Source organism: Lissotriton helveticus, chromosome 8, assembly GCF_964261635.1.
Source record: "Lissotriton helveticus chromosome 8, aLisHel1.1, whole genome shotgun sequence".
In the NCBI taxonomy this organism is placed as follows: domain Eukaryota; kingdom Metazoa; phylum Chordata; class Amphibia; order Caudata; family Salamandridae; genus Lissotriton; species Lissotriton helveticus.
The window spans coordinates 1,425,893,124-1,425,920,975 of record NC_136069.1 but is presented as its reverse complement, the minus strand read 5'-3'; positions in this window follow the sequence as shown (position 1 = coordinate 1,425,920,975).

Genomic DNA, 27,852 nt, shown 5'->3' with positions numbered 1-27,852 from the left:
GTTGCAAAAGCTCAAAACAACCCAATGCATTTCGGGTTCTTTATGAAACCTTCCTCAGGGGCTATAATAAATGATAATGTTGAACTCCTTCGGGATAGTTCAGTTCGCATATCTACAACAAAATATACAGTATCCAATGTTAAAAGCTGTACGAGTTCTGATTATAATCACCTTCACCAGTAACCTCAGGGTTTGCATTCTCCACAATATCAAAAATGAGTAATGAAAAAATAGAAAACAAGGAGAAGAAAGAGAACAAAATGTACATGCTCAATGAAAACAGCAGTAAAAAGTGTAAAGAATAGTCACTAGACTATTAGTACCAAAAACTTTCCCACAGTGCGTCTGTAAACCAAAAAGTCAGGACCCATGAAGTGAAATGAGACACCCGAGTAAGACTGCGTGTAACATACCAATACAAAGAGCTGTAATCAATACCTTCGTATCTCCAAAGGTCTACGTAGTCATATGGGACCAAAATATAGAGATTCGTCGGAAATCTGTGAATGCAACAGTACTCCATTAGACAATGACATGGGGCACTACTGACACCAAGTGTCCAATATAATCAATTGAATGAACCTACCACTCAGAAGACAGAGTGGGAAAAGGAGTCCAGGCTGGTTCCGATAGGAGGTACGTCAATCGTAAAAAGCAGAATCTATATAGGAATGTGAACAATCAATGGATATTTCCCATATGGAACACGATTACTACAATATAATGTAAAACCGGGGACCATAGTGAAGCTTAGTTCAATTCTCCCAATCCTCACATGTTGAAGAGATATTCCGTGAATGCCCGAAAATCTGCCTGAAGATAAAAATTACTGTCAGACCAAGTTCTACAAAGAACTGGCTCTCTAATCATAGCGTCTCCCGTGAAACCCTATTCCAAAATCGTACCTTTGAAGTGGCAGCGTGGCCGCCAGTTCCAAACCGGTAGAAGGAGTGTCCTCGCCAAACATCGAACGTGCACAGAAACAAATAGTGACTGACACGCGTCTCGAAGTGCTAACCATAGAAAGAGGACTGCGAGAATCCTATAACCTGTCCCAAAATGGCGCTCGCTGCGGGACAAGTTTGCCTTAGTTCCAGAGTTCGAAACAGCTCTCGACCTTAAAACGAGTCAAAAAATAAAATAAAACATAACTATAATAGTGTAAATAAAAGTGAAAAAACTAAATAAAATGAGAGAGATGATGTACTAAGATTCGAAGAGTGGATAAATTATCCGTAATTAAATATTACAGAGAATGCAACAATACCCCTTACACTCTAAAGGTTCCATGTGATTCAAAAGAAGCACAAAAGTTCATAATGGTCATTGAGACCCCCCGGAAATACGGTTCCCAATTTTTTAATCCATTCTGTCTCTTTTCGAGCTAGTGTGGTGTTAATGTCCATGCCTATGTGTGATGTAACGTGTTCTAGAATAGTGAATCGTAGTTGAGGAATTGTATGGACAGCATTCACCCAGTGCGCTTCCAGTGATGAATTCATGTTCTTATTCCTGATGTGGCTCTTATGTTCTACTATTCTGGTCTTTATCTTTCTGCTGGTCCTGCCGACATAAACTAATCCACATTGACATTTTATTGCGTAAATAACATTTTCAGTTGTACAATCTGAAGTATGTTTCAAAGGTATAGGTTTTCCAGTCTTGGGATGTTGGAATTCCTTGCTTACAATAACGTTGCTGCACTGTCCGCAATTATAACACTTTTGCATTCCCTTAAATTCTTTCGTTTGTTGTTTCATAGTGGTCTTTTTTAATAGTTAATAGTTCTCGCAGGTTTTGAGCGCGAGTGTGTGCAAATAATGGGGGTTGGGTGAAAATGTTGCGAAAATCAGGTTCATTCTCTATTAATTCCCATCTTCTCCGAATGATAGCTTTTATTTTAGGGGCCTGTGCTGAGTGTTTCAACACATACACCTCTCGTTTGGCTGTCGATTTTTCTTGTTTCCTTAAAAGATCTTCCCTTCTTTTCTTGGACACAGTCCTTTTTGCTTCACTTAGTGTCTGGGTAACCTCTGTTCCAGTATTTTCTTTCTTGTTCTTCAATCTGTTCTTTACATACAGTCTTATCCGAGGTTATTCTCTTTATCCTCATCATTTGCGAAACCGGTAGATGTTGCTTCAAAGAGACTGGGTGTGCGCTTGAAAAATGTAACGCACTGTTTACACCGGTTGGTTTGTTGTAAACTTTCGTTTCTAATCCTTTCTCAGTTTTCAGAATTTCAATATCCAAGAAATGTATCCTTTGAGTGTCAATCTCCGATGTAAATTGTATCCTACTGTTAAATGTGCTTAATTCTGTTAAGCAGTCCTCCAGTAGCTGCCTGGGGCCTTTCCAGATTACGAGAATGTCGTCGATGTATCTCATGAATAAAGTAACATGTTTTCGCCACTCAGGATGGTTCAATATGAATTGATGTTCAAAATATGCCATATATGTATTCGCATACGCAGGTGCCCCCGGAAAACCCATTGACGTACCTGTCCTCTGTACGTAGAAACGATCTTGCCAACGGAAATAGCTGTGATAGAGGGCAAAATGTAAAAGTTCAAGTAGAAACACACATTTGTCCTCAGGAAGATGTGATTCCAGTAGTCTCCATTCTGTTGCCTCAAGTCCTTCTCCATGAGCTATGGATGTATATAACGCCACCACATCGATGGTACATAGAAGTATGTCCTCATGAAATATTTCTTTCACCGCTTCAAGTTTTTGTAAGCAGTCTGTAGTATCTTTCATATAAGTAGACCAAGCTTGAACAAGTGGCTGTAGATGATGATCGAGATAATGTCCCAAAGCCTCATGTATAGATCCACACCCCGCTACAATGGGGCGGAAAGGTGGGTTCTCTGTTTTTGTGCACTTTCGGCAGCATGTATATTGACGGAATTTTGGGATATTGGTTTAACAAAAATTGTCGCACTTTGGTGTCCAAGACTCCCATCTCTACTCCTTTATCCAAGATTTTTGCTAGGATCTTTTGAAATTCTTGTGTGGGATCTTGTGTCAACTGAATATACGTGGCTTCATTTTGAACATGTAAATTTACACTGTGGTGATAGAATTCGGTATCAAGAATTACCAAGGCTCCTCCCTTGTCTGCAGGCTGAAAAGTGATTGATGAATCTTGTCTCATTTGGTTGAGGATCCTCCGTTCCTGAATAGAAAAGTTTGAGTGAGGAGATTTTTTATACATCACTTGTTCCAAGTCTTTCTTGACTAGTACTTCAAAATTGTCCAGTGTTTTATGAGATATTGGTGAAATAAATTTGCTCGTAGGTTTAAATTGTCGTTCAGGAAGTGACTCTGTTTCAGTAGTAACTTCATTTGAAAAGAACCAACACAATCTTAATTTTCTCATAAACTTAAATAAGGACACTTCAGTCTCCAACTAGTTCGTAGTGTACGTAGGTACAAAAGATGATCTTTTATTCAAAATATGAAGTTCCGTTTTGTTCAGTGTTTTCTGAGAGATGTTGAATATTAATAATTCCTCCTGAATTATTTCTTCACTTCTCTTCTTGGTCTGCCAGTTTCTGCCGGTGTTGTTTTTTTTGTTTTGTCCCCTGCGGGTCCTCCGTTGCCTATTCTTGTTTTATCGGGAGGTATTTTGTCTCCCTAGCCTGCCTCTAAAAAAGGCTCTTCTGTTGATGAACTGTCGGGTGTCTCCTCTCTTTTTCTCCCTATAGTTTGTGACACTGATGCAGCACTTGGTCTTTGCATGGACAAATCTTGATCCCTTGCGACACTTTCCTCTGATGAAGTGGTCCCTGGTTTTTTGAAGACTCTTTTTTGGGCATAGTTCTTTGCCCACGTATGAACCTCATCCAGTTTACAGTCTATCGTATCTCTTCTGAACTTCCGCGTTTTGCGTTTGTGTACTTCGCGGGCATGTGTATCCAGAGTCTTGTTAATGTTTTCTAAAATCTTGGTCCAATCTTCTTGTTCAACTCTACTAGATAGTTCGTCTTTTAATTTGTCAATATCCATTGTGAGTTTCCTCAAAACGCTCGATATTTCCTCGATCAGCAGTAGTATTAAGTCAAGCGAACACTTGTTCAAGATCGCGTACCAGCGCGACATGAAAGCTTTATCAAACTTAAATAACATGGGGCGAAGGGCGATACGTAATCCTCGGGGAATTCTTTTGACCTTGTGGTATTCAATAAGCGAGGTTGCGTGCAAATGCTGGTTTATTTCTTTTTCCATGAGGTATTCCAGTTGTCGAAGTTGATTTGTTGTAGATCCGGTTACTGAACCGAATTCCCTAACTTCTTTGACCAAAGCATAAATGGTATTTGCTTCTTCAGTAGAGTACGCTTTTGTTTCTGCTTGATTAGTCGTGATACTTGAAATGTCTTGAAATGAAATGTCTTGCCACAGGTTTGCAGGGTGCTAGATCAACAATGTGGTACCAAAAGGTAAGAAACGTGAAAATGTGGGAGTGTCTGCACACCTATAGTAAACTGGTTTTATCTAGTTGTGATGAGTATAATTAGTGAATGTCATCAAAGTGTGTGCGTGCGGAGCATTGGGAAGGGGTACCACATCCCCTACGTACAATTGTTTTGGGTGTAGTCATGAAGCCCTCACACACCAACCTAGTTGGTGGCATGCTTCATCATTGGACCCACCCAGTGACACCTAATGTGTCCTGGGTGTGCTACAATGCCTGGTTACAGCGGAGCTGGTATTTTTCTGAGAGTGCAGTGTAGGGCATTGTGAAGTGAGATTTAAAACGGCTTGCCGGTGGTCCCAGTACCAGAGGGTAATTTAAATTTTAATAACTGGGCCTCCATCAGCGGATAAAACAAGGCAGCTGGATGTTGTGGTGGCTAGTTAAGAACTCCTACATCCGGTGTTGGTCGACATGTTTTAGCCAGTGCCTTTTATAATGCTGGCTTTCCTCAGGACCTTTTAAAAACGTCCTGGTGTAATTTACAAAGTAATAAGTGGAGTGTTTTACAGACTATGGGGTCGATTCCGATCCGGTAAAAAGCGCTCCGATTAGCTGTACGGAGCCTTTTTCCCGTATGAATCGTACACCTACAACGTCCCCTTACGAAATGTGCTGGTGCAATTTACAAAGTATTAATTGGAGTGCTTTACAGACTATGTGTTACATTCACTAAGGTGTTCTAGGTGTGAGAGGGGGATTCCCTTCTCAAGCATACCTGGACATACAACATATAAGACGGAAACAAAACATGTAGGGGAAAGAATCATTTAGCATCTTGCTTGGAGTCACAAAAACATGGTATTGCCGGTTCGAAAGTGCATTGTGTGGAGACTAGAATCGGCGAAAGTATAACAGTACTAGTGGTACTGTTAAGGTGATTATCGGATAATAACATAGGCGTGGTGAGGCTAGAACATGGGCAGCACACGCACACACTATGTGGTTCAAGCGTAAGGGATAAGTTCTCACGCTAGAGATTTGCAGTCGATGCTTTCTGTAGTGAATCGGCAAGGGGTTTGACCCTGTAAAAAGAAGAAATGGGGGACCACTGGGGGTTAGGAGACCTGTTGGGAGAAAGAGCGCTTACCTGGGCACTGCAAGCGCAAACAGACTAGCCTTCCTAGACCTCTACATCTCAGTCAAACAGGGGTACCTCGTCACCACGACATAATGTAAACCAACTGCCAGGAATTCCCTACTGCATTTCCAGAGTTTCCACCCGACCACTCAGGGAAAATCTCCCTTACGGCCAATTTTGCGCATACGCAGAAATTGCAGCCATGTGACAGACTACAAGAAACAATCTTCAAATCTAGCACAAAAACTTCTGGAACGTGGCTACCCCCAAGCCATTAATTTCAAAACCAATAAAAGAGCACGCAATCAAAACAGGGATGCTCTCCTTGAAACCACTGTGAAGGAGCAACAAGACCAGCCCATGACCTTTGTGACAACCTACAACACGGCCTCCAACCAAGTTGCGAGCGTCATCCGCAAACACTGGAAGATCATTAACTCAGGCCATAGGGAATGGGACCTACCACGTTTTGCATACAAAAGATCCAACAACCTCAAGGACCAATTGGTGTCCACACATCCAAAAACGCAGATTAGATCAGAACCAAACACCATCCTCAACACTTGGGGACTGCCGAGAATCACCGGGCACTATCCCTGCAATGACTGCAGTGTGTGTCACCTCACCATACACACCAAAACTCTAGACCTGGAACCCAACAAAACCTGGACCCAGTGTAATCACACAAATTGCAACTCACGCAATGTAATATACCTCCTGACATGCCCCTGTGGTTTGCGATACATTGGCATGACCACACGCAAAGTACGCACCAGGGTGACAGAGCACAGAAGCACCATTAGGTGCAAGAAAAACATCATCAAACTCACTAATCACTTCTTAAGCCATAATCACACCCCCAATGACCTTACTTGGACTGTGATCGAACAGTTCCCCGAAAGCGGGGATGACAACAAGAAAAAAATGCCTAACAAGGAACAGCGATGGATCTACCGCCTCTCCCTTCAAAAGGATGGGCTCAATTATGCAATTCCCTGGAACTCCTTCAATGTCTGACCCACCACACATGAAACTCATCAGGGTCCTTGCTCTATTTCTCTAGAATCCATCACCAAGCGAGCCCAGTAACTAATAGGCACTCTATCTACTCACTAGAACTGTTTGAAACCACGCCTAACCTTAGCAATACCCCTTCTTGGCTCCATTCTCCACCACGTGGCATGCATAGTCGAAATGGAACACAACTCTCTTTAACCTCCTCAATCATGATAGTCTATTGTGCCCAATCACGGGCATTCGCCCTTGACCCGCCTGTACATGATTGTGGAACTAACAACTTTTAATTAACTACTCTATATTCACACCACAGCTCATGGGCTCCATGCATCTCAAAATGCGCAACACAACCACGCATTGGGTGGAATCACAACCTCCACGCATGCGCAAACAACACTCTACCGCGCATGCGCGGAACAAAGACTGCACTGTCTCAGACTTGCGCAGGCGCCCGCTACATCCACCACATCCCGGGCAGTCTTTTCACCATTGCTCCCCAATCCAGGTGCTGGCAATTAACGAACAGATAAAAACAGGACGACCGCCCTCACTCAAACACCGGAGTGTGAGGACGGCGCAACAGGTACCCCTCAGGCTTTGACCTAAGCGACTGTGAGTATGACGATCCTAGGAAACATCTCCCGGGTAAGCGCACTTTCTTCTAACAGGTCTCCTAACCCCCGGTGGTCCCCCATTTCTTCTTTTTACAGGGTCAAACCCCTTGCCAATTCACTCCAGGAAGCATCGGCTGCAAATCGCTAGCATGAGAACTTATCCCTTACGCTTGAACCACATAGTGTCAGTGTGTGCTGCCCGTGTTCTAGCCTCACCACCCCTATGTTATTATCCGATAATCACCTTAACAGTACCACCAGTACTGTTACACTTTCGCCGATTCTAGCCTCCACACAATGCACTTTAGAACCGGCAATACCATGTTTTTGTGACTCCAAGCAAGATGCTAAATGACTCTTTCTCCTACATGTTTTGTTTCTGTCTTATATGTTGTATGTCCAGGTATGCTTGAGAAGGGAATCCCCCTCTCACACCTAGAACACCTTAGTGAGTGTAACACATAGGGGTCGATTCCGATTCGGGAAAAAAAACGTCCGTACGAATTGTATCCGGAGCCCTCTCCGTACGAATCGTACCCGTCCGTCCGAGTCGCCAAGTACGATCCGCATTCCGTGAATCCGTCCGAATCGTCGCGATCCGTACGTATTGCAAGGCTGAAACCGTGAACCGTACGACTCGTACACATACCGTACGACTCGTACACATGCCGTCCGACCCGACGAGTACGATCCGGACCGGGGTATGAGGACGCGATTCGTACGGTCAATGTCAGGTAAGGGCGAGTCGTACGGAAAAGCACACAAACATATACACACCGTACGGTCCGTACCCCCCATGATCGCAGTGGTACGCACCGTACCCCTGCGATCATGGGGTGTACGAGCCGTACCCCATTGTACGATGGGTATACTAGCCGTACCCCATTGTACGATGGGTGTATGTGCCGTACCCCATTGTACGATGGGTGTACGAGCTGTACCCAGATTGTACGATGGGTGTACGAGCCGTACACCGATCGTACGATGGGTGTACGGCTCGTACACCCATCGTACGATGGGGGTGCGGCTCGTACACCCATCGTACAATGGGGTACGGCACGTACACCGATCGTACAATGGGGGTACGGCTCGTACACCCATCGTATGATGGGGGTACGGCTCGTACACCCATCGTACAATGGGGTACGGCTCGTACACCCCATGATCGCAGGGGTACGGTGCGTACCCCTGCGATCATGGGGGGGTACGAGCCGTACCCGGAGGGCCGTTCCGTACCAGTTTTGGCGCAAACTCTGCTTTTACGGCTGTTTTCAGCTCCCGTAGAAAAAGGGTCGTACGGAGTGTCCTCAACACGGATCGTACTTCCTGGTTGGGAAATGGCTGCCAATTTACGTACGGACGTGGCGTACAGCGTCGGCCGGAGTGAATCCGTATGTACTTTTTATTTGTACGGTGTTTGGTACGAGTCGTACGGAGTGGCGTTTTGGGTTAGGATTGTACTTGCTAGTTCGTAAGGGGACGTTGTAGGTGTACGATTCGTACGGGAAAAAGGCTCCGTACAGCTAATCGGAGCGCTTTTTACCGGATCGGAATCGACCCCATAGTCTGTAAAACACTCCACTTATTACTTTGTAAATTACACCAGGACGTTTTTAAAAGGTCCTGAGGAAATCCAGCATTATTAAAGGCACTGGCTGAAACATGTCGACCAACACTGTATGTAGGAGGTCTTAACTAGCCACCACAACACCCACCTGCCTTGTTTTAACCGCTGAAGGAGGCCCAGTTATAAAAATGTAATTTACCCTCGGGTACTGGGATCACCGCCAAGCCGCTTTAAATCTCACTTCACAATCCCCTACACTGCACTCTCAGAAAAATACCAGCTCCGCTGTAACCAGGCGTTGTAGCACACCCGGGACACATTAGGTGTCACTGGGTGGGACCGATGATGAAGCATGCCACCAACTAGGTTGGTGGGTGAGGGCCTTATGAATACACCTAATACGGTGCCAGCTGACAAAACAAGTCAGAGTCCTATAATTAAATCGCATGTAGCTAGTTCTTGTTGATGATACATGGTAATATTCTTTTCCATATTCTTGATCCTAACTACACCGTGATAGCCCACCACCATGCATACACCACCACTCTTAGCTAGAATAAAGTCAACTGCATATCTGGTCTGTTCCGTATATATTCACATACTCTCCAACTGAGTGGTGATGTTGTGCAAAGCTGCTTCTGTAGTATTTGATAGAATTTGCAGCTTGCATCCAAAATATTCTCTAACCTTTTCACCCCTGGCCAAAGAGGTACCACCCAAAGTGAAAATAGAGGAAAGGATATATCCAAAAGTGATCCCATTACTATAATTATTGACCTCTATATCGGTCACTCCCTCACATAATTTTTTCGTTAGAGTCCTTTTATCCCATCGTATATTAGGCTTAGTATATTTACAAGGTACAAGGAAGGTGATGCAATGGTGGTCAGTCCAGTCCCATAAAACTCCTCATGGTCTTAGATTGTTAGTTGCACCTTCCTCAGCCTTTAGAGCTGAAGCCACCATCTTGCTTTACAAAAATTGAACCATTCTTATCCAAGCTTCTGACCGCAATCTTATGTTGTTTGACAACCTTTTCCCTACCCTCTTGAAGACAGTCGCCAATCTCAGTGCAGCTCCCCTTGGTGTTGATGGCCTCTGAAGGGTTCCCTTGACTGTGCAAATTCTATCTCCTGCCTTTCCGCCACCAGACGCAAACCCTATATCTGTTCCGATGGGTCCTCTGCTAGTTAATTCCACTCAGATTAACAATTCCACTGCCAACCAGCAGTGACAACACAGTCTTCACAAGAGTCCACATGCTGCCACCCCCTTACAGTTAGATGGTCAACCAGCCTTGACCCCTACATCTGTTCCAAAGGGTCTCCTGCTAGCTACCTCCACTCAGATTAACAATTCCACTGCTAATGAGCTGCAACAGCAAAGTTTTCGTGATAGTCCACATGCTCCCACCCCTGCACGGTTAGATGATTCTAAAGATCCTAGCTCCACTGTACACAATGCTGCTAGGATTCTCCTCTGGATCCTCTCCCAAGCCCAACCTGCACTCCCGTCACAGTCCTACACGCTGACATGGGTCCCCTGCTGTCCTTCCCCTCCCTCCCTATCCTACATATTCCCCCAAACACACAGTTCCATTTGCATGAATCCCCTGCCCAGGGGCCCACTCATTCGCCACCTGCCCCACTTTCCCCATCCCTCACTAGCTATCCTCTGCCGCAGGGTTCCCGGGACCTAGCCTCACATCCCTATTCACACACTTCATTGGAAGTCTTACTTAGCAAGATTGCACTCTCCCTACTTCAACTTAAGGCAGATGTTCATAGCCTATCTCACATTTCTGAGGATCTGTTAGTTAACTCCCGACAAAGTAGTTCCTTGTGGACCAATCTCCATCTACGCTCGCACCCAGCCTGTGGTTGCTCCTGGCGCCCTTCCCCCACTACCCTAGGTGAACTGCATTGCACACCACACACTCACCCCCTAGTTAGCCCTCGGCTCCGCACCCTAATGACCCCTCTTGTCCCTCCAGGTATAGAACCTCCCTGTCTGATAGCGATATTAATTCTCTACCACTTTCATACGAGCTGACACCTGCCTTCCCCCTTCAAACTTGCATGCAATTGAATCAATCCCTAGGTATCCCTTCAGGGTACCTAGGTCAAACACAAGAACTTTAAATGAGAACAACCTCACGAGAGTCACCCCCACTTTACCGCCACAAAAGGACACACCCCGTCACTCTCAAATGGGTGCACCTAAACTGCAGATTGGCTGGTAAACACGCTGCGGATATTGCCAATCTCATTCTGGTCCAGGATCTGAACCTTGTAATGCTGACGGAAACATGGTCAAATGACTCTGCCGCTCTCATACTTGACCTTCTAATGCCTCCCAACTTTTCTATCATTAGGTTGGACAGATCCAGTGGTCCCGGGAGAGGCATTGCATGCTTACATCATAGTAATCTTCTAGTGAAAGTCATTCAGTCCGACCTCTTGTCCTCTTGTGAATACCTCTGTATTGAAGTGACTGGGGACAACAATCACTCTTGTAAACTGCACACGTTCTACCAGCCACCTCGAAACAACCTTCCCTTCACAGAACAGATATTGGATAATATTTCAGCCAATGTGGCTATCCAGGGCACTCAGATCTTCCTGGGTGATTTCAACCTCCACAGGAATGATGTAAATGATGTGCTGTTCAATAGCCTCAAATTCTTCCTACTTGACCTCAACCTTATCCAAATATGTGACAGCCCTACACATATTAAAGGAGCCACATTAGATCTTCTCATTGGTAGTCCCAAATCCTTCAGCTTGGAGGCGATCCTCCCTTGTGACTGGACTGACCACTATTGCATCACCTTCCTCGTCCTTGAATCAGTAAGAGCAAGCCCATCACTACCTAAGAACCCAAAACAGTTAAAAAGCTGTTTACGGAACATCAACGCTCAAGACCTGACGGAGATCTGTGATAACATCTTTCCGCCCCCTTTGAACATGTATGATATCCATGACCTGACGACCCACTATAACCATGCAATGTTTAATGTACTTAACTCAGTGGTTCAATGATAGTCTGAATGCAAAAAAAAGGAATTTAAGACTTGCAGAAAGGAATGGCGATCGTATCCCTCCTTTGAACATTTTGGTCACCTGAGATCCTCGCGAAGCATATACAACAAACGCATCAGATGCTCGAAGGCTACCTTCTTAAGAACTCAACTAGACCGGGGAACAAACTGTTGGAAATCATTAAGTCCCAATCTAATAATCATCCTAACCTCACGGACCTCGGCCAATGGACATTGCAGAACTGTGAAGAATTTGCAGTTTTCTTCACAGAGAAGACTATTAAGATTGAATCTGAACTACGCTCGGCCCATGATCACATCTTGAGCGGGCCGCTGATCACCCTTTGTCCCTCAGAGTCGTTTATCACTGAACTCTCACAGCCCTGCCAGCTCAAAAACAATGCATCTTGGAATCTGTTCCAAACTGTGGATGAATACACTATACACAAAATGCTGATGACCTTGAAACCTTCCAATCCTTACAACGACCACCTGCCATCGAACTTGTTCGCGGAAGTGAGATCTGCCTTACTAACTCTTTGGACGACAATCGTCAATGCTTCTCTTATGCAAGGGGCTATACTGGATTGCCTTAAAGTAAGTCAAGTTACCCCGATCCTAAAGAAACCAAATGCAGATCCCAGGGACCTTTTTAACTTTCACCCAATCACTAACATCCACACCTTGGCAAAACTCTTGGAGAATTGTAAACTTGGCCAACTTTGCCATCACATTGACCATTTCCAACTCCTGGATCAATGCCAATCTGGTTTCCGCCCAGGTCCTAGTACAGAGTCAGCGCTAACGCACATCGTGGATAATGCACTTAGATTGCTGGATCACAATGAGTCATGCTTACTGATCCTTCTGGGCTTTTCGTCAGAATTTGATACTGTCAAACATGATAACCTAATTGACCTCCTAGAGCACAGGATGGGGCTGTCTGGGCCAGTATTAAGCTGGTTCTCATCCTTCCTTCAGAACAGACCCCAAAGCTTCAAGGTGAACCAATCCTTGTCCCATCCTGCTCCAGTCTCACCTTGGGGGTGCCACAAGGGGCAGCATTGTCCCTCATGCTCTTTAACCTGTTTATGGAGCCTCTGACAGAAATCTTAAAATCATCCAGCATTCGCTATCATTTGTATGTGGGCAATACCCAACTATACCTGAAGATCGCGTCCCCCGAAGATATCCAGTTCCTCAATTCAGTCCTGCTGGAAACACAAAGATGGCTGACTTGCAATCACTTGAGGCTAAATGCTCTTAAAACAGAATTCCTACTGATCTCACCCCACAACCAATCCCTCATCATGGAGCAATGGTTGAATCAGATGACTGCCCTAACTTCAGACAGCACTTGGTAGATTCAGCATCATCTCTGGGCATCATTCTAGACAAAAGCCTGAACATGCAGAAGTACATCAGTTCCCTCACCAAAGTAGTGAACTTCCAACTCAGCTTACTTAGGAAGCTCAAACCCTTCCTCCCTGCTTATGACCTAAAGGTTGCAGTTCAAGCATTGGTGATCTCAAAGCTGGACTATGGTAGTGCAACTCTTTGTGGCCTTTTCAGAGTTAGGATGGCTCCTCTTAGGGCTACCCTCAACTGATGCGCAAGCAGTCACGGCGTTCCTGTTGTTTCCTTCTTGAAGTCGTACGGTCCCAATTCCCCCACGAGCCGGCCAGCCCAACAAGGAAGTGAACACTTGATGAACCGACTGACCCGCAAGGGAAAGGGGAAGTGGAGAGAGAAACAAACAAACACTGGATCTTCATCTTGAGGAAACCAAAAGGTTTCTCTAGATGAAGTGCTCTGGACCTTCCTTGATCTAACTTTCAATGAAGTGAAGTTTCACCCATTATAACAACAATATCCAGACACAATCAGCAATCAAATGACGTATCAATGGTGATGACATTCATTTGTTATTCCTCATTTCTCATTAAAATACCCAAAGTCTGAAAATCCTTGCAAACACTTCTATGGTTGGACAGGTGAATTGGAAAAAACTCTACCACAAGGAGTTTACCACCTTAAATTACACAAAACACTTTTAGTTTCTCTATAAAAACACCCCCAATTATTAAACTGGTTAATAAGTGTTAGTTTGAAAACAATGAACTACCACATTAACTTCGTAAATCAAGCCGTTATGTAAAGTCTTCTAAAATTGGGTTCTGTAAAGCTAAATAAAGGAAGAAACAACAACAATCCAAAAAGGATTCTGTAATGTCAGCAAATTCTATTTTTGCCAAATGCCCAACTCACATTTGTAGATTAGTTTAAAAGACTTCAATTTGGAACTTTAGGAAGTGCCTAATACAATATTGTAAAATCTAAATCTAACATTAATATGCTGTAGTATGTCCAAACTGTTATAATATCACCAGACGGTGTTAAGTTTCTGCAAAGTCTCAAACAAACATCCTAGTCCAAATATCAAGTTCTTTGTGCAAATAGCAAGTCAGATATTAAGTTCTTTCTCTGTGCAAATATGAAGTTCTCTGCGTTATGTTTTTAAATCTTCTTCGAATTTTATGGTGCAATTGTTCGAGAAAGTCACAATAGTCTTACCAGTGTTCGTCGCTTCTTGTGTCAGCGTCCGGTTACCTGGTAGTTGACCCTTTTTTTGTTTTGTTAGGTTAACAGGAAGTTATTCTGATGTCGTCCGGAACCTCCGAAATCCAAGAAGAAGACACCGGCTCCACCAACGAGGAACGACATCTGAAGTCTTGAGAAACAGGTAATCGGAAGAGGGAGAAGCAGGGAAGAGCGGGAGGAGGGAGGCGGGGAGTTGGGAAAAGTAATGCTCAGAAGGCAGGGTGACCGCGGGAGAAGACAGGGAAGAGCGTGAGGTGGGAGGTGGGGAGATAAGGAGCGCTCCGCTCCGAATGCAGACCGATCAAGAGGGGGCAAGGGAATCCAAAGGGTGAGAGGAGCAATTTCTATCAAACAAGGAATTTACCGACTGGAAAGTGGGTCCGGAACGCTCGTGGTGATGTGTCGAATCCAAATGCAGCGAAGCGCCCTTTCTCTCCAAGGCGCGTCTTTTATACTTTTAGCACGGTGCATCTTCAGCACATTTACATGCGCCTCATGTGGAATTCAGCCCGCCGTTCAGCGGTTTACTCACATGAAGCAGGTGACAAGATTCAAGAGGGAAACAATACTGCTAGCTACACATTTAGAAACAAAAAGTAACAAGCATTGCTAACTACAACACATTTGTTCAATCTTATAATTACAACACCACTGATGTCAACAATATTCTAAGGAGGGTTCATGCTCAGGAGAGTGCGGCAAATGAACCCTTAACATCACCTCTGCTGCAAGCCTCTTAACTGGCACGAAAATAATACCACCACATCTCCCTGGACTTGCGGTAACTGAATTGGCTGCCATATGAAGCTCGAATACAGCTAAAAATTGCATGCATGGCTCACAAAGCCATGCACTTCAAGACACCGTTGTACCTTGTGCAGTAAGTGGAACTCCCCTGTGGTTCTAGAACCTCCAGAAGTGCCAGCTCTTTTGCTTAAACCTCAAAAATTCAACAAAAAAGACCTATAACCGAGCCTTCTCTGGGACGGCTCAGAGGATCTGGAACTCCCTTCCCCCTGAAGTCAGGGTGAACCCATCACCTGTCTTGTTAAAAAAAGAAGTCAGAGGGTTCCTGATGAAGACATTTCTGCCTTAGCCTAGCACCTTTCTCTGATTCAGGGTTCATACCCATTGTTCTGTTTCCCAGCCACATTGTTCATGAGTTGGTCGGACAATTCTAGACTGTGATCTTTTTGCTCCCTCTGTTGTTTATGATATGTGTTGCTGCCCCTCCACGAGATTGCTGGACAATTTTTACTTTGAATTTGTCGTTTTGGTTATTCTGTTTTGTATGCTTTTTACCTGGTGATGCATAATCTGTAAAGTGCTCTGATACCCTTGGTGGTCCAATTTGAGCTATATAAAACTTTCAAAATAAATAAATAAAAAATGTTCACCCAAAGGCAGCACCATTCCAAGAGCTACATCATCCATACCATTGTGGACATTGGAATATTTTCAGTTGGACAAAAAGTAAAACCCTAGGTGTGCATAAACTGGACCTTCATAGTCCACCACTGCATATCTGGAGTTCATTCCAAAAGTACTTGGATTATCGTCATTCACCAAAGTGATTGTATTGTTATACAGCACTATTCCTGAACAATTTATATACAGTGAAGTGTCAGCAATATTCACAATGGGGCAACAACCAGGATAATACCCAGCCTCCCCTTTGACTATCAATTCCTTGTAATGCCAACCCATAAATGTAACATTTTGTTGTTCCATAAATAATTTGCCACAATACGAATTTTTATCACAACCTGAATAACCCATTCCCAGTGTCTTTCTATGGTACAGACATGGTTCCGGATAACCAAAACCAAATACTACTTTCACTTCTATAAATTGGGGTGGCCAAGTATAAGTATAATTCACAAGTGACAATGGATATGCAGTCCACAGACTACAAACGGATTGGTTGGGGTAACAAGCTGTCCCCTCTCCAAAGAATATCTTATGTGTCTCCAGAAATACATTACCTTGGGCTGCTCTTTTATTACTTTTCATGGAGATAACCTTATCCTTACTGTGTAAAGGTACACTCTGATCATTTTCCAAAACCTATGACACCCCTCACAACATTATGATCAGCAAAACCAAGAGAACGCATAATATTTTTTCTTCCATGTCCACATCATATTATGCTGTGCAAAGACAACCATTGGCTGCTCTTCGTCAGCAACCTTTCTACCAAAGGGATGCATAATGGATTGCAAAGAGGCACAAATGCAAAGAAAATAAACAAGTTCCCAGTGTCCGTCAGGGCCTGCCTGGTACATGCTCCTATCGTCCATCCATAAGTTGGAGCTCTTGAGCACCCGTGGTGGAGCTTCTCCTGTCCTAAGCTCTTTTAATCTATTCCACGTCGATAAAGATGGTATACCTGCAAGGTATACTTCTGCTCACCCTAGCTAATGTTCAGAAGATAAAGGCAAAGTGAGTACAAATTTCTCCACTAACTTCAGTTAATTCAGTTATTACTATGACTCAGTGCTACCTATCTTGCACAGTCCACCCCTGATCTTTCTTCTCCTTGGACTCAGTATCCCACAGCCAAGAGTGCACATTGTACCTGGCAGCCCCAGGCACCGTGTGATCAATAAACAAGGGCTCCTGAATAGCTTGAACTTCTGGGGGAACAGCCTCATTCAAAACATCATTGTTTTCTTTATAAGTCTGGGTCGAGATCTACTGGGTGTCACTGGGGAACAAACCTGGGCACCTGCTTGCACTCTGTATCACCCGCGCCCTCTTTCACCCACTGATAGTATGGCAATGGCAAAGGAATCCTCTGGCAATGTACAGCATACACCCAGTTCTTTTGGCCAGCACCCTTTACAGCCATCTGTGTCACCAACTGAACTTGCTATGGACACTTCCAGAATGGCTCCAGACTTTGCTCCCACTGGAAATTCCCGATGAGCACAAAGTCCCCAGGCTGAATGTTGTGGTTGGGCCCCTCTGGTACAGAAGATAGGGACCTTCAAACCTGTTGGTAAATAAAATGCAAACTTTGAGTTAACTGGATAAGATAATCAAGCAACACAGGATATTCAGTATCTGAGTGTCTACGAGGGCGCAGGATGCCCCAGACATTTGCCGGTCATCTGAACACAACCTCGTAAGGTTCTAGATTGAGTTATTGTTCTTGTTGACGGTAGAGCATCCGGCCATTTCAACCCTGTTGTCTATTGTATTTTCCGCAATTTCAGATTGAGAGTACCATTGTACTTCTCAACAAGGCCAGACTGGGGGGATAAGCAGCATGAAATTTCTGCTTAATGTGTAACCTTACACAAATCAATTTCATCACTTTCCCATTAAAATGGCTTCCGTTGTCACTACAGATAACTTGTGGCAAGTTGAAATGAGGGAAGTATTCTTTAAGGAGTACCCTCACAGTCGTAATGGCCGTATTATCCTTAGTGGGGTGGGTCTCAACCCATTTACTGAACGCACATACAACCACCAAAACATACTTAAGATTATTGCATCTCTATAATATGATGTAGTCTATTTGAAGTACTTCAAAAGGAAAAGTGGTTGGTGCAAAATTAACAGGTGGTGTGGGGGTACCCTTACATGGATTGTGCATCATACAGATCATACAGAATTTTACCAAATCTGCAGCTGTCTTGGAGATGTTATCATTATGCCACACAGGGCTAACAATTTGCAAATGCCTTTTGCGCTAATATTAGCTGGACTATGGGCCATGGTAACCACAGGAAGTAAATATGCGTCAGGCAACATCTATTTATGTTGCCCCTATTTATCAATCCAACACCCTTCCACATTCAACTGTGCTGTACTTTCCTGCCATTTTGCTAATTCTTCAATTGTAGCTTCACTCTGTATCTGTTTTACACTCCCAAGGTTATTCTCAAACATGACACCTTCGGGAACCCACCAAGCTTGACCTGCAATGAACATACGTTTCATTTTACTTCTGCCGTTTCCTTAGCTACCTGATCTGCAGTAGTGTTTCCTCTACCCACATCATCTGTAACCTTTCAATGGGCACTGCACTTGATGATTGCCAATTTCATGGGGAGCGTTAAAGCAGATAAAAGCCGTAATATAAGATGCCCATGCTGAATCTTGGAACATTCAAGGGCCTTGACTCTACTCAGTAAGGCTGAGTCAATATCACAAAAAATCAAAAACAATGCCAGTACTGAACACTTCTTCCCTTATTAATCTAAACTGGTCAAACTGCCAATAAATCGCAGGACCCAACCTGAATCAGTTCAAATTTTTTAATTTTTTTCTCAAATAAAAAAAAAAAGAATTTGAGCTGATTCAGAAGTAGTGTTCAGTACTGGCATTGTTTTTGGTTTTTCATGCTGAATCTTGGCACCATGGGAGGTAAGAAACCCTCTGTCTGCCCAACGCTACCCAGAATTATGCGCAACCCTGAATACATACTGGTTGTCAGTATAAATATTGCCAACCAGTCCTTCACTTAATACACAAGCTCGGATAAGGGCAGAAAGTTCTGCAGCCTGAGCCGACTGATGAGGGACCTGTGGTGTCTCTAACACCATCTGCAATGAAGTTATAGCATAAGCTGCAGTGTTGGTGCCATCAGGTAATTTAAAACAAGAGCCATCAACATATAGTTCTCCTTGAGGGTCAGATAGGGGAACATCAGTCAGGTCTACCCATCTGATTCATCTCTTCCTCTGTCCGAAAAGTACAGTCCTGTTTGTCAACTGCATCATTCTCAGAACGGAGGGATAGTAACTTGGCTGGATTCAGAGTGACAAATCTTTTAATCGTAATGTGTTTAGCAAACAATGTCAATTCATAGAGAGTAAAAAGTGCACTTATAAGGTCTTTGTCTTCTTCAAAAGTGTTTCTACAGCATGGGGTACCATAACTGTGAGGTCAGTATCAAGTACGAACACTTAATCGAAGTGGCCACAGCCGTGACCACTCTCAGGCAACTCAGAAGGGCCCTAGCAACAGGATCAAGCACAGCAGAAAAGTAAGTACAAGGCCTCTGCTTATCCCCTAACTTTTGTGTGAGGACAGAAAATGCACAGCCAGCCATCTCATGGACATAGAGCACAGTTTGTTATAATTTGGTGTGCCAAGTACCGGAGTCGAACAAAGCACAGTTTTTAATTGCTCAAAGGCCTGCTTTATTTCGGGCATCCATGGCAAAGGATAATGCACTGCTTTTGATGTTAAAGTAGGCAAAGGTTTGATAAGTGGTGAGTAATTTGGTATCCACTGTCAACATAAGGAAGTAATACCTCTAAAAGCACATACGTCTTTCTGAGTTTGTGGAATGGTACTGATACACTCAGGGGTCAATCTCCTATCCTCTTTCGACAGTAGGTTACCTAAGCAGGTAACCTCCTGTCAACAATACTGACATTTGGAAAGAAAAATCTTATGACCATGATGTGCCAAATGCAATAGCAACTTCACCCTGCTGTCTTAGCAACCCTGTTCCGTATCAGAAGCAATCAATAGGTCATCAACATATTGCACCAATACATTACCTGGAGGAAGCGATAGTGATTCCAATTGACTTTTAGTGCCTGACGATAGATACTAGGACTCTCCATATAGCCTTGAGGAACGCAACAGAATCTAAACCTTCTGCCGGCCGGAGTAAATCCAAACAAATACCTACTGTAAGGGTGGATAGGAATACTAAAAAAAAATTTTTTATATCAATTACAGAAAATAACTTAGCAGTATATGGAATCATTGTTAAAAGCGTAGTGATATCAGGAACCACTGGAAACTGCAGAGCCACAATTTTTTTAAACTCTCACAAATCAATCCCAAAATGATAAACACCATCAAGAACATCAGGGGAACCTGAAGGTGTCCTCTTAAGAACCAGGAGAATAGGACTATTACAAATGTTGGCAGACATTTCCTCAACCACTACCTTTCGTATCAAATCTTGAGTAATCTGAAGAAGAGCTTGTTTGCTTGCCTGTGGTATCTTATATTGAAGAATGTACAGTACAACAGCATTATCTTTAACTTGTATAGAAACCAGTGGTATACGTAACAAACCCACATCTGTATCACCTGTGCTCCACAGTGTGGGTAGTACCTGAGCAAATCAGCTGGAAGGGACGCATCCTGGGACAAACACTGCCTGGTACTCACATCCGGACCCATAGTAATATAGACACCGGCAGGGGATCAATAGATACTAGCAAGTAATTTCTTCAACAGGTCCAAACTCATCAAATTTTCATCACAGTTAGATGTTAACGAGAACAGAGATTCCACAGTGAAAGGACCAACAGTCAATGCCAGGGGTCGAGAAATAGGGTTTACAACCGGTACACCTGAAAAACCTACCAAAACATTACTGTGGTCAGACAGAGCTGACGATATGCTGGGTCACAGAACTCTTTGTTGCACCTGTATCCACCAAAAATTCCTTAGTCGAGCCTTGCAAATCCACTGTGACATAAGGACCACACTGATCTACAGGTATCGGAACTGGTCCCTCACTCTGTCCCTGGCTTTCCTAACTGTAAGACATACTTGTCACATCATCAATTTCATAATCAACATGATAACACTGTCCATCTTGTGGGTCATCAAAATAATTATTGTCAGAACAGCTCACAGAAGTTGCAGCAATTTGATTTCTGTCGTCCCATGCCCTCTACCACCAGAACCTCATCCTCTAGGGGATGCAACCTTCTGTAAAAGCACCAGACACTGGCTGCGCCAATGTCCTTCCTCCTTACAATACGCACACTGATTCAGCCTCAAAGGTGTCATTGAATGCTGCCATTAGAAATGGAAATGTATAGAAATTTTTATGTTTGATATTTGTCTTTGTATCTCTCTTTTTGTTTGTATATATGTACTCTAGAGTATACAATTGATAAGCCAGGACATATCAAAAATCATGAGGAAGGTGGTTTTTATCATTCTGCTACCCACCGAAATGCGTTGATGTTTTTAATGTATAGACACTAGATCACTATGGTATCTGCAAGTTAATGCAATTATATAAAGTAGCTCAACTGGACAGATAATTCAATAGTCACTGGTGGTCATATACAATGATATGAACATTTGTGTGTGGATTTCTTCTCCCGTTTTTTGTGCAGAATTATTGTGTAACTATATATGTTTGTTATAATCTTTTTGGCTTTTTGTATTGTAATGTCATTTTTATATGAAAGTACATGAAATCTCTAGGTATTCCTCATAATTTTTTTTATTTTTTTTAACTCCATATGTGTTTTTATTGCATTATTTTTACTTTGAAATAAATAATCTGTTCTAAAAATTTGGGATTGGAATGTTTATGCTCTGATGATACAGTATGGATATGTGAGGTGTTTGTAATTGATGTGTCTGACTTGGCCAAAGAGGATATTTCTTCTGACTTCAGTCTATTTGGTTCTTTACCTCTGTTGGTTTTAGGGAGCCCCTCTCACTTGCTGAGATCTTTCTATCATATGCCAAAGTTTTCTGTGTCAACATTTGTATTTCCCTTTCCGTGCATCCCTCTCCATCTTTAACCGCCTCTGTCTGGCCTCCTTCTGAAGGGAGTCAAACATCAACTGTCTACTTCATCTCTTAACCAACTGTTCCTGTAAAAAGCCAATGTTCTGTTCATCAAAAGTGCCCATCAAAGGCTACTGTAACTCACCATTGTCCCTCGTATATTTGTGCCATAATGTACTAAACATAATAAGGCCAAGACCATGTTACCCATACATAGCAAAATTAGGGCTACCTTCAGGAGGCACAGGCTGAGCTTCTTCCAATCAAGCATCTGCAGAACAACAACAAAATCACAGATTCCAAAGTTTGCTTAGGCCAGGCATTTCAGGAAAGAAACAAATTGTTAATTTTTAATACTTTTTTTTTCGAGACAGTCCTTAGACCGTACCAAACTCAAACCCAAACGGTACCATATCCACAAAGAACCAAAACAAACTCACCGGATATCAGTAGTACAAACAACCAGTTCTCCACTGCCAACTCTTCAGACCAAGCGGTCAGATCCAAGGGTATTGTCGTTCAGGACTCCAGTCGGGATGACCACTGGGTGAGGCTCCGTCCGGCGGGACAGAAGGAGCAGCTGCAAACAATAAAAAGTCTTTGTGCAGGGATCCCAGAGCCGTCAGTCCGACCTGAAGATGTCCTCGGCCTCCCCCGTCTGCGGAAAGGGGATCGATCAATCACCCGAAGGAGTCCCTGTTCAGGTGCCAACTAAAGGAAGTAACCCGTTTAGGGCCACCCGGGTCACTAATGACCACCTCTCAGCCTTCCGTACTAAATGAAGTCAGACAGTAGAGAATACAAACCAATAATTGTTTATTAAGATACATTCAGAGTGGAGCCCCATCTGCCCAGTCACTAAGAAAACATGCCACAGTGGAATTTTCCAAGCAGCTGCAGTTAAACAGCAAAATACAGAAAAAACTGTTTAAGCGCTCATATCTTACAAAAAGTAACATAGACCAAGATCGTTCCATCTGGAGCACGCCATCAGACAAGCGGGAGAGGGACTCTATCTAGTGAAAAAGCTATGTGCTGACATGAACAGTGTGGTCATTACGGGAACAAACCTAACATGGCAGGAACAGAACTCAGAGAGACATTTCTCGGAATTAAACTTAATCAGTTTCAAACAGTCTAAAATGGTGGCCAAATAGACAATAGCGCAGCAAATGATAACTTACATGGAGCATCGTGGGAGAATAAACAATTTTTATTCCAACAGGTATATGAGTGGTTATGAGTGCATGCGTGGGTCTGTGAGGGACTGTGTTTCTGGCTTCAACACTGGTTGTATCATAGCCTGAGTGTGTCTGTGAGTGGCACTGCAAGAGCTGCTTTCGATCTTTAGGCGTATACTTTAGTGAGTTTATGGGCAGACAAGTGACTGTGTGACTGATGCTGCTGTTTTTGTGCATCTCCATACTTAGTGTATGTAGTAGAGTGCATTTTTTTCATATGCTAAGCCTCCACTTTTTGTTTGATCCCTGATGTTATTTTAAATTGCAAGTGCTCTGGGTCCCTACTAACCAGGTTCCCAGTGCCAGATCTCTTTTCCAAAACACTGTACCACAATTGGCAAACCTTCAGCTACCCCTGTACCAAGGGTCTGGATACTAAAGTGGGTCCTCTAGTGGTACAGCACTGGTTGTGCTACCCCAGGGCCCCATCATCAAGGCTATGTACTCTGTCATTACAGGCTACATGTCTTGGTGCAGGAATATCAAAAAAGTTGACATGACACAACACCCAGTGTGCCTTGCCTCCCATTCACTGCATAAGACAGAGGTAAGTCTCCCCTACTGCAGGACTTTAGCCCTAAGTCAGGGTGCACTCTATCCTATATGTGGACATATCAGCATGAGTATATATGCCCCTACAATGTCCAGTCCATCAGCACGTGTTTCCTAGCCCCTTGATGGCTTCACTATTTTTTAAGATGTTTGGTACCAAATATCTTGCTTAATAAATCCTCACTGATGCCAGTTTTGAATGTATTAATAAATTCACGCAGAAGACCCATTTAGCTGGTCCCCTGAAATGTAACCAAACAATAGTGGGGTCACTGGCCAGTTTCCTCCAGCCTGACACCACCAGACATGTTTCTAACCTCATGGGGTGAGAGCCAGTGCTCTCAGAAGACAGAAACAATACCTGCTCTGGGCAGGGGTGTTTCACACCTCCTCCAGGACAGGATGGCCTTCCTTGGTGGGAACCTTCAAAGACTGCCGCCTTTAAAAATCCAACCCAGGAACCTTCCGATAGTGAGGTAGGCCAAGCTCCCTTTCCAGCTCCACTTTTGGCATGAGGAAAGGTGGGAAATTAGATGAGGAAGACAGACCTCCTTAGCCTTCACCACTCCTAGGATGGGGCAGGTGGGGTAAACCCCTCTCCTAAAATTCCACCATCTGGAGATGGTGAGACAACATACAATCAGTGCTAGGGTACTGTCCTTTCTCACGGGAAGGGTACACTAAAGGGTGTAGACACCTTAAAGGTAGAGAGCCCCTTAGCTATTACCTGTCTCCCCTTGTAACACTCCTACATTCATATTTTAGGTGGCTCCCAAAGACCTGTACTGCAGATTCATTAGACAAAAGAATACTAGGACAAAGAAGACCCGCTGCACGAGAACTGAAGCCCTGCTGTAGAAGGAAAAGGCACCATCCCTGCCAGCTGCTCCACGGACTCAACAGTTGCTGCCTGCTGTGTCGTCCTGAACCTGCAAGGACTCCAAGATCCCCGGAGCACCTACAACCATTGTGAAATTACTAAGAAACTGCCTCGGAGAGAAGGTATCAATCTTCTGCACACCGCAGACATCGATCCCGTAAAGTCCAGTTTGTTGACTTGCTGCTCCCTGACAAACTTGACACTGTACCAGAACTAGAAGAGGTACAACAACTCGGGAGGATCACAACTGCCTCTCTACCAAGTGTGGAGACACCTGTACCTACCAGAACCACAGCACACCAATACCAGGTGTACAGTGCCCCCAACGATTGAAACCAAGAAGAAGAGTCCACTAGACACTCTCAAGGCACCAGAAGCAAGCACCTGTTGAGGGACATTGCAGCACCTCAGATCCACTTCCTGATTTGCCCAGCTGTCCCAAGATCACCTCACTAGGTTGCCTGCTCTTGACCACAAGGACCCTCAAGACGCACAACACTCAGGTGACCTGTTTGCTCCGCACTTGGCCCCACCAGTCCCAGCACTATCTAACCAGCTTGGCTCCCATAGTCCTGAGGCCCTTGCATCCTACTCCCTCTAAGGAGACTTACCGGACTTACATGTAAGTCTACCTGTGCAGCGCATTTTCAAGTGACCACCTTCCTCTTAGTTCACCAGTTTCAAGACCCTCAGCACTCTGCTCCCACCTGATCCGGGACACTCCCAAACTGCTCCCGCTGGGACTTCAGACCTGGTCCCGATATCAAACTAAAATGAAAAGGTGGCTAGTTACAGTCATCAAGGCAGTGAGTCTCAAAGGCTTCCACCACTCTTGATGTGTAATTCCTTGTCCCCCGCTTGAGGACAAAGCCCTTCACACCCTGTCCAGCCCAACAAGTGGGAAAATTGTGTTTTCAGGTGGAGTTTACACCAAAAGTCTAGCCATACCTTTAGCTTGGGCTAGGAGCTCTGTGCAGCCAAGGAAGGGTTCTTCATTTTTGGAAGAACCTAAATTAGAGGCGGTAGGAAGGTGACATACAACCACAGGATGTATTCACCTCAGGGGCAGGTTAGCCGTAGGGACCAGTAGCTCATTGGCCACTATCCCTCACTCCATTAACGCCCCCTAAACAAGGGGCTCCCATGGCACCAGAACCACAGTTTTGACTTTGCATCCGAGAAGAGGCACACAGAAGACACAGTCACTGACAACAGAACCTTGGACTTTGCCACAGCATAAAGAGAAGAAACTTAAGAGCCCTAAAGAGACCACATGCTGGAACCGAGTATTCAATGTGTGTCTGTGGTAAAAGCTCATTGCTCCCAGCAAGCAGGACTCCAGTGGATGCCAGAACTCGAAGCCGACTCCCTTGGATTGGTGGAAAAAGTCCCCTGTAAACTGCAGGAAAATCAACACTATGAGTGACAGGAATTGCAACCCACTGGGCTTTTGGAGGGCTTGTGGAGTGTGAGCCCAAAGAAAAGTGGTGTCCTGCAATCCTGGAGGGGTAGCCTAGCTTTCATCAAGTTTGAAGCAAATACGCCACTCATCTTGACCTCCACTCACGAAGTAACAATAGACTACATTTGCTGCAGCAAAGGCTTGGTGAATGCCAGGCGGGCAATGGACAACCCTTGGACAACATCTCCAGCCCAAGATCACCTCACAGAGACAGCGATCTATATCTACACCAACCCCACTACTGTGTTCTTGCATCCTGAAGTTGGAGGCGTCGAGTGTGTGACAAAGAATCGTTGGTGTAACCTGTCTTGGTGATTGACAACTGCTGGCTATCTCTGCACCCAGAGCTTCTGAGCAAGGCCTCTACTGTCCAAGGGTGGAGTGTAACTCTGTTGCCAAGTGTGGTTTTGCCAAGTGCTGCACTTTTGACTGCTCCCGCCGGCGGATTCTGTCAGCACTAAGAACAGCCAAGCAACCTCTGCACCAGGACTCCCTGGGCAAGGTAAGGCAATGACAACTAATGAGTCTTGGTCTAGGGACCTGCAGAACCTTAACCATAAGAGGTTTCAGTTGAACATGTAATGCAACTATCATTTTGCTAAGTGTGTTTTCTCTCATTGACTTCAATGGTGAACAGATGAATATTTTACAGCTTTCATTGCATTTATCGGAATACTCCTGTTATATGCAGGGTATCAAGTCCATTTAGTTGCCTATATTTATATAAAAATACAATCTATTTCTATAAATTGGTGTCAAGGTTTCTTTTGAGTCATGTCACTTAGTTATTTTCTGTGCTGTTACTGTGAAATTCTTAATGCATGTCCTTCTGAGTATGCCTCACTGCTCTGTGCCACACTTCCAGGACAGAGTCAAGGCTGCTACGGGCAAATCTGAGGTCCATCTCTGTGAATAGTGACAATATTGAATGGTAAGGCCCCCAGCTGGTATTTGGACAAACGATTGAGCTAAAATTATTGAGTTGCTGAAATAGCACATTTTAATATCGATGTGTGCAACAATATTGTTGAAAAAAAAATAAAGATTTTTTAAGGTTTCTTAATGTTTATAAATTATATTTCATTGTTGGTAATGTTTTTATATGTGTTTTGTAATTTTAAGTTATTTATATATTTTGTCATTGAAAAACAAATAACACAATGTTTTTTCAATTAAAATAATTTTTTGGATTATTAAGTATGCAGATATTTTTCAAGTTATATTTTAGGTGAGAGTTGTTGGGTTAATTAAATATTTGATTAATTATTGATAGATTAATAAATAATTATTAACTAAATATGTAAATTGTGTGATTACTATAATGTTGTAATTTTTATTTTAGATACACCTTGATGGGTTTAATGGGTATATGGTGGAACTTTAATTAAATAATAATTATTAATGAATAATACATTATAAAAAAGTGTTAATTAGTTCTGCAAAGTATGTAGTTATTATAATTATTTATTTAAATTTTAGGTTCACGTTTTGGGTTTGTAGGGGTATAGCGTGGGAAGTAAATTAAATAAAATGTGATTAATCATAAATATATATGTATTACTAATTGAATAATTATTAATTAATTATTTAAATTGTGTCATTATTATAATTGTTGAATTTAAAAATATGTTAAATGTGTTTGCTTGGTATGTGGGACTATAGTGTGGCAATTTTATGAAAGAAATATTAAATAGCTTTTTTTCTTATATTAAATATTTAAAAATATATAATTATATTAATTGTTTAATTGTTTTCTTAATACATATATTTAATTTTCATAAAAATAATACTTGTATTGAAATAAGGTATG